The sequence below is a fragment of the Papaver somniferum genome, chromosome 7 (assembly GCF_003573695.1).
Source record: "Papaver somniferum cultivar HN1 chromosome 7, ASM357369v1, whole genome shotgun sequence".
Classification (NCBI taxonomy): domain Eukaryota; kingdom Viridiplantae; phylum Streptophyta; class Magnoliopsida; order Ranunculales; family Papaveraceae; genus Papaver; species Papaver somniferum.
In genome coordinates, this window is record NC_039364.1 from 15,028,738 (window position 1) to 15,037,583 (window position 8,846).

At 36.7% G+C, this 8,846-nt stretch overlaps 1 non-coding gene across 1 annotated transcript; it reads right to left on the reverse strand.

The window, feature by feature from the left end:
• Positions 1-2,863: 2,863 nt before the first annotated feature.
• Positions 2,864-2,935, reverse strand: TRNAG-UCC. Its single transcript has one exon. It is a non-coding gene; the product is annotated as a tRNA-Gly (tRNA).
• Positions 2,936-8,846: the final 5,911 nt, after the last annotated feature.

Consider the following 8,846-nt stretch of genomic DNA (forward strand, 5'->3'; position numbering starts at 1 on the left):
GTTGTTAACGAGAACTTTTATCATCTGTCTGTGACTTCGTTTATTGATCAGCCATGTTGTGTGCATAAGTGCCTAGTGAAAAGTAATTAAGAACCGGTGGTTGTGGTGGAACCCACAATTAAAAATACCTAACTTAATGGAACAAGATCATCATCACACATTCATCTTCATGATCTTGTTTCTGGAGGTTGCTCTGGGTTCTAATCTTTCACTCAATCTCCTATTGCAGGTTCATTGTTGTTGGAAGTTAAACCAAGATATGGATTTGGTTCGTGGATCAACATCATATGTTGATCCGGTCCAAATGGATCAACTGCTGCAGTTGACGCAGTCAAGTTGGATCAACAGGAACTGTTGACACACTGTGCGATATTTTGAAGTTCGAGTTAACTAGAAAAGCAAGTTTTGTCGGTTGCTTGTTTTAGAGTTTTACTATATTTAGAGTTTCTTTGTGTTTCTAGAAGTGTGCTTTATTTAGAGTTTGATTTTATTAGGAAACTAGTTTGAGTGATTGTCAAGTTTGTGAGACTATAAGTAGGTTGTTAGGCCATGAAAGAATGTACACCAAACTGATTATCAATGTAATCATTTTATTGTTTCCGCGTGTGCTCTCCTCTCTCTTGCTCGATCCTACAGTTGTTTTAACTCGATTCTAATTCCAATTCTCTTTTTTTCTCTATCAACTTACTGATGGGTTTTGTATTTTTTGTCTAATTGATTAATGGATTATTATCATAATCTTAGATTGAGCTCTATTCTTCTTTTTTTAGGTTTGATCCATATAACAGCATAAGGGATTAACTGTAAAAAGAGACTTAACATTTATCGCACACTTTATACTTGTCCTGATTTTTGTTTGTCCTGCTCATTTTGAGTTATTGTTAAAGTCCTGATTATCAAAAAAAAAGATGGAAACCAATGAAATATCTTTCATGAGTTTTGCAGGAATCAATGAAATATCTTTTAAACGAGAAATGATAAACCAAATAAAAGGAATCAATGAAATATCTTTTAAAAGGCAAGAGAGTGTTAATCACAGAAGTAGGTGGAGATGGAATCTGAAGAAAAAAAAACTTGATGGAAAAAAATTATGAAGAACGAGTTGTACCGGGTTTCAGTCGGGACAAGCTTAATTTCGTGGGCTATGGGTAATAACTATAAATGTCAAACTTGATTTATTGGTCAATCTGATTGATTAAGTCTGATGGACTATCAATAATAAAAATGTAGGCTATGTTTAAGAAAAACCTTTTGATCCCCCTGCAGCACTCGTGGAAACATTGTGTTCCTCAGAATCTCAAAGACATCAGAGCTTCGACCGATCACAAAAAAAAAGGAAAAAAGAAAAAAGACATAAGAGTTTCTTCTTAAATTCACATTTTAATTCAGAATGATCCCTACAAAACAAAGATAATCAGAGCAAGTTCTATCAAGTGTTTGGTTGCCGGTTGACTGGCGGTCAGGAACTCAATATCAACAGACAAATGTCAGATATTATCACAAACTTGGCCAGCAAATATCTCAGTGACCCAAATCTACCTGCAACCTGAACCAGGCATCGCGAGCTAAAAATTGCCATGTGAACCAGAAATTGTCCAGCAACCAAAAATTTGTTCAGACCTGCTCAGTAACCGTGTTGCCCAAAATATGTAGTCGTAAAGAAAAGCAACATTTATTGTGGGGATGACCAGAACGATTTTTCTAATTATGTATATGTAGGGGTTTTACACTTTTAATAGTGAGCCAAGACAGATGTGAGATCCTATCATTAACTTAGCCAGAAAATGTCTCAGCGACCTAAACATTTTATTGTGAGCCAGAAACTGCTGAACGAACCAGAAATTGCACCTTCACTCAAAATCGGCTCAATGTTACAAAAGAAAAATTGAACAAGATGTTACAAAAAAATTGCAGTCATAAAGAAAAACAACAGTTACTGCGGCAGTGACAACAACGGTTTCTCTACTGTTATACCACTCGAATGTCAAAAAAAATAAAAATAATAATAATAAATAAATAATCTGAATGGAAGAGAGCCCCGTAAGCTTTATAAAGCATATTATGTTTACACATCACATACGAGCTGCATTGAGATTAATATCTTAAAACCCTAAACAAGTATGACTTTGAATCCTTAACTCTGAACTAGACTAATCTGAAGATGGAACTAACCCACCATTCCTCTCTACCACCTCCTCCTTCTGCTTAATATAAATGAGTCTCAGACGGTCGAATATCAAAAAATCAAGCGTAACACAATCTATCGTCCCATTCTTCAAACACTCATCCGGAAGATCGTACTGAAAAATAAAGATAGCTGCATCAAGTTTACTGTCAAAAACATCGTTATCATCGTCCCCTGGATTATAACTACCCATATAACCAAGTCCGTGCAGTATCTTCTTCACCTCATTGATACCTTTTCTTATATCTCCTCTTTTACTTCCGATCAATCCTTTCAATTCTCTGTATTTCTTAGAAAACAGTCTTCTTTTTTTGGTTTCAATTAATTCTGCCAAATTCTTGTATTTGCTTGAAATATATTCTTTGGTATGAAAACAAACGGACTTCCTCTCTGGGTAGGTCGGGTTTCTATAAGTTGTATCGCTAATTATTCCTTGATTAAACATAATTAAAACTAATGGCTAGTGAAAAAAAAAAGATAAGAACTAAAGAATTTTTATTCTTTATGAGAGAAAGAACAGCACCTATATTTATAAATAGTGTTGTAGTCTCAATACTTTTTCAATTAGAAATCTGAGTCCTGAGCAAAAATAAAACTGTGGTTGACAGTCGGAAAAGGAAATTCATCTGCGGATAGTTGAGTTCCGAAACTAGGGCTAGTTTAGGCAGAAAAAAGAAATGCGTCTGCCGGGAGTCGAACCCGGGTCTATTGCTTGGAAGGCAATTATCCTAACCGTTGGACTACAAACGCAACTGTGTTTAACTCTGAATTGCTGAGATAAAAATAAAAATACTGTAATTATCAATCTAACGCTGGATTGCAACAATCCAAAAGAATGATAATATTAGTAAGCACAAAATATATTGTCACACTTCATCATGGACACTTGGGGCTTCTACCCCGGGCCACCAAAATAAAGAACTGGTTCCTCTACGTGCTCGACCCGGTTATAAGAACGGTAAAGTTATCAATAATCTTGGTATTTCTGATCCATGATGAATGATGATGCAACGCTTCAATTCCATTACCCATTTTGTAGGTGTGAAATATCGCACAGTCAACACATGAGCGAATTAGTAATATTTCAACATGAGCGAAGAATTTCGCGGATAGGTTATTCATGATGACGTACCAGATGACATCAGACTAGTCATCAGATCTTTGAGACGATAAAGGTGTAATAGGAAGAATCTATGGAGAAAGTAAGGATTATCAGAATACGAGGAAGAGGTAAACGTCTACAGTGTCATTCAATAGCAAAAACGCCACTCTCCGATGCAGATTTTCACGCAGGTATAACAAGAAGAATACACAAACGTAATTATGAAGGAAAGAAAGTTAAGACGATGGACAAGAAATCTCCATTGAAGGAATGGGAAACAAGGGAAATAACATTTGTAGCAGATGAAATTCCGGAAGAAAATTTTAAACGGACGGATCCGTTGGTGATTACAATAACAGCTGAGCGAGAAGGAAATAATGAAGGAGTGAAGGAATCAGGGGAATGGGCGATTGATAGAACTTTGGTGGACACAGGAAGTGCAGTTGATATATTATTTTATAGCGCGTTCAACGCTATGGGATACAAATATGCATATATGACGTGTCCGACGTACAACATACGTGGATTTAATCAAACAACGACAAAACCAAAAGGAGAGATAATAATGTGAATACTGTTGGGAGAAATAGAAACGAAACTAAAATTATGTGTTGTTGATATAGAATCACCATACAACATGTTGTTGGGGCGACCATGGGTGCATGCGATAAAGGCTGTAGCATCAACATTACATCAATGTAATAGATTCCCAATTCCAAGTGGAATAGGAAAAATTAAAGGAAATACTGCGAGTGCGAAGATCTGTAACCAAGTAGATGTAAGAAAATATGAGGGACGTGCAAAGAAACGAAAAGATCGATGGAGAAGAGCAAAAGAGTTAAAGAAAGAAGAAGAATTACAGATATACATGATCAGAGCACAAGAAAAACGGAATACCAAGCGAAATGCCAGAACAGGAGGGTGAACCGATTCAAGAAATAAACCAACACCAATGGGAGAACCAAGAACGAATTTCACTGCAGCAGATCCGACGAAGGAGATAAATGTTGGAACATTAGAAGAACCAATGATGTTAAAAATTGGTACAAAAATGGATAAAGAAGAAGAGGAGAGAAAAATTAAAGTCTTGCGAGAATATAAAGACATTTTCGGATGGAGTATGGAAGAAATGCTAGGAATATATCCTTCTGTCGCATGCCACAGATTGGATGTCAAGAAAAACGCACGGCCATTTAAGCAGAGGATAAGGAAGATAGCTACCACATATCATCCTCAAATAGAAGCAGAGTTACAAAAAATGCTTGAGGAAGGAATTATAAGACCAGCAAAATATCCAGAATGGATAGTAAATATGGTGGTAGTGCCAAAGAAAAATAATGGAATAAGGATTTGCATAGACTTCAGTGATTTAAACAAGGCATGTCCAAAAGACAGCTTTCCATTACCAGATATCCCACAAATGGTAGAAGTGGCATCGGGGAATGATAGAATCTCATTGATGGATGGATATAAAGGTTACAATCAAATTCCCTTAGCAGTGAAAATCAAGAACATACTGCATTTTTCGCACCCAGAGGATTATATTGTTACACAAAAATTCCTTTTGGATTGAAAAATGCAGGTACGACGTATCAGAGGATGGTAGAGAAGGTGCTTGCGAAATGGATACATACGACATTAGAAGTCTATGTCGATGATATGTTGGTAAAAAGTAAGAAAGCCGAAGATCATGTTGATAACTTGAGAGAAATCTTTGAACAGATGCGGAAATTAAACATTAAAGTTAATCCAGAAAAATGCGTCTTTGGAATCGGATCAGGAAAATTCTTAGGCTATATTGTATTCAAGGAGGGAATAGAAGTCGATATAGAAAAAATACAAGCGGTACGTGATATGCCATCCCCCGCAACCGTAAAAGACGTGCATAAATTAAATGTATTGTTAGCTTCGTTGGGACGGTTCATCTCGTGCTCTCCAGACAAATGCAAACATTTTTTCAATATCTTAAAGAAGGGAACAAAGTTTGAATGGACAGAGGAATGCGATAAGGAACTACAGAACATAAAGAATTACCTAATGAATCTGTCCATATTACAGAAAGTGGAACCAGGAGAACAATTGCTGTTATATCTGGCATCAACAACGCATGCATTAAGCGCCGTATTGCTACGTTCATATCAAGGATTATAAAAGCCTATATACTATATAAGTAAAGCGTACAATACCGCAGAGAAAAATTATTCAAAGATTGAAAAGTTAATCCTCGCACTGGTTTATGCATCATACAAACTTCGCTTATATTTTCAAGCTCATAAGATTAAGGTATTAACAAAAATACCAATTGAATCAGCAATGAAAAATTCGAAAAGATCGGGGAGAATTGAAATATGGAATGCACAGGTGGGGAAATTTGAAATCAATTATGAGGTATTATCTTCACCAAAGTCATAAGTCATTGCAGAGTTCTTAGCAGAATTCTCAGTGGAAGAAGATGAATATGTTGAATAAATGATGGACGTGGACGAACAACAGGGGAATCCTAAAGATTTATTAACTGATCGCAATTCAAACAGATGGGAGATACTGGTAGATGAATCATCAAATGGAGAAGGAAATGGAATTGGAATTGTTTTATTTCACCGTCTTGGACGCGAATGGCCTACTCATTCAGGTTGGAGTTCGCATCAACAAATAACGAAACTGAACATGAAGAGGTGGTACATGCATTAAAGTTAGCAATTGAAATGAAGATTGAAGATTCCAGAATGACTAGTAACTCACAGTTGGTAATCCGTCAGATAGAAGGAACATATAGTACAAATGAACCACCTTTACAAAAATACAAGAAGTTAGTCATAGAATTGGCAGCACAAATTCCAAAAATAAGTTGCAGGCATATAGGAAGAAAAGATAACCGGTTCACAGACGCGTTGGATTTCATACCTTCTATGTTAGTAGATCCAATCACACAGTATATAAAGATACAAACACTCTTCTTACCCTCCATAAAGAAAGAAGAAGAAGAAGCAGATTGGAGAACATGACTTTATTCATATCTCGAAAGGGTAGAAATACCAAGGAACAGATTAGACGCACATAAATTAAAAAGAAGTGCGACAAATTATGAATTAAGAGATGGTATCTTGTACATAAAATCATTTCTTGGACCTTTGCTAAGATGTTTAACGCGAAAAGAGGGTATGGAAATCTTAAAAGCGTCACATTATGGTGATGCTGGAAATCATAGTGGAGGAAGGTCTTTAGCATATAGGGCAAAGATACAAGGATATTATTGTCCGTACATGCACGAAGACGCAAAGAAAGTATCAAGACGATGCGAAGAATTCCAACGCCATGGAAAAAGAATACATGCACCTGGAGCGATGTTAAGTTCATCAAGAAATGCATGGCCATTTGGAAAATGGGGGATTTATATTTTGGGCCCATTCATACCAGGAACATGACAAAGAAGATATTTGATTGTCGCAATGGACTATTTCACAAAGTGGGCATAAGTAAAATAAATGCAACACATCCGCGACAAAGATATATTTACATTCATATTTGAGAATATCATCTGCAGATTTGGTATCCCAGCACAGCTAGTGTCTGATAATGGGAAACAATTTGAAGGAGAAAATATATAAATATTACTTAATGCATTCAAGATTCAATGTGGAAAATCTACTCCATTATATCCACAAAGTAATGGACAAGTAGAGGAAACAAACAAGACAATCGCAGACACATTGAAGAAGAAGTTGGAAGGACATAATAAAGGATGGTGCGAACAAGTACATAATGCAGTTTGGTCATACATAATAACAAGAAGAGAAGCAACATGAATGTCACCTTTCTGCTTGACATATGGGGTAAAAGCGGTATTTCCAACCGAAGTCATTATTCCCACAACAAAGAAAGAAGCATGGGAAAATAATCCAAGTGCAGATATAATTCTAACAAAACTTGATGATCTATAAGAAGCTAGAGAAGTCGCTTTGCAACATATGGAAAATTATCAGAAAAGATTAGCTCGGGAATATAACAAGCGCGTCAAAGTAAGAGAATTTCAACCGGGAGAATTGGTGTTGAGAGAAATACTGTCTTATCAAAAAGGAGGAGATGGAAAGTAGAGAAGAAATGTGATGGACCGTTTATCATAAAAAGGATGGTTTGAAATGGAGCTTATGAGTTGATGGATCCTGAAGGTAGGAATTTGGGTCGCAAGCTAGAACATCCATGGAACAGATTATATTTGAAGAAATATTATCCATAAAGGTGTTTTGCGATAATAATCGCATGAGTCAAAAGAATGAAAACTTAAGGATACGAGTTTATAACTATTGAACAACGATGTAATATTCCAATATATGAATCAGTTTGAAGATTCCATTCAATCTTAAATGATTCTTATAAAACAAAAAGGCGAAAATAAGACCTTATAATAAGACCTTAATAGAAGGCACGAGAAGTTCTGACTCTAATTAGGGAGGCTAGACATCCAATTGTGGCGTGCACCCTAGTTCGCATAAAGCAAGAGGCAATGATAAGACCTAAATCACGTCATGATTGGGGAAAAACGTAGTAAACATGACTCAAGTGAAAGATACATCGACCCTGGAGCTTGAGTCATGAGGATTTTGGGTAAAATAAAAACCCATCCATGAGAGACGCCTAAATCCAAAGATTAAGGTAAGAAGATCTTTCCTAAGGAGTGCAGAAACTCGATCAGGGCGCCGAGGTACACGGTTGAATCAAGAGTGCCCGGAGCGTCTGGAGCGTACCTTTCCACTCTTGACAAGTCCTGACTGTGATACACTCGGTCCGAATAAAACCCACTTAGTGTACGGTCTCGTAACCATAAACCTTATCGGTGGAGGGATAAGAGACTGCGAACACAACTGGTTGTTGCATCACCGGATGGGAGGATCCCACCTTAACCCGGTAGGGGTAAGCTTCCTTGAAGGGGAAATCAGGGGGAATATAAGGACGACACCCTTCATTAGGGAGCTGAATTGTGTCAAAACACGTAAATGTCATGAGGCTTTTTACTCATGGGAGTATTAAGGATTATCATATTTACGTACTTATAAAACCTGCAGAGGAAATAATACAAGACTATGATAACACTAGATCAAAGAGTCGCTACATCAAGATGTAGGGATTGTCTGCGATCTCGTCGCACAGAAATAAAGTCAAAATTAGGCAAAATAAGACCTTTACTTAGGAAGGCACAATAAGACCTCATGAGAAAAATAAAATTATGTATTAACATTGTTCTGCAGGGACCAAGGGAGTTTGTGCACTTGTTTCTTGCAACATAGATAATAAGAGGAAAGTATGGGAATTAAAGTAAAAAGGTATTATTTCTCTTAACAAGAAACAATTCCAAAATGCAGAAGCGATACCACAAAATACAGTTGAGAAGACGCGAAAATCTAAAGAATGAAAAAACTAAACATCAGTAGAAAGTACGTCTTGTTCAGCCAAGGAGGCTCAACATCAGCTTTGTTCCCAGAGTAGACGTTGGAGCTTGGATCTTTAGACAGTTCATCAGTAGTTTCGCTCCTCTTAGACTGATCTTCTTGAAGGGGAATC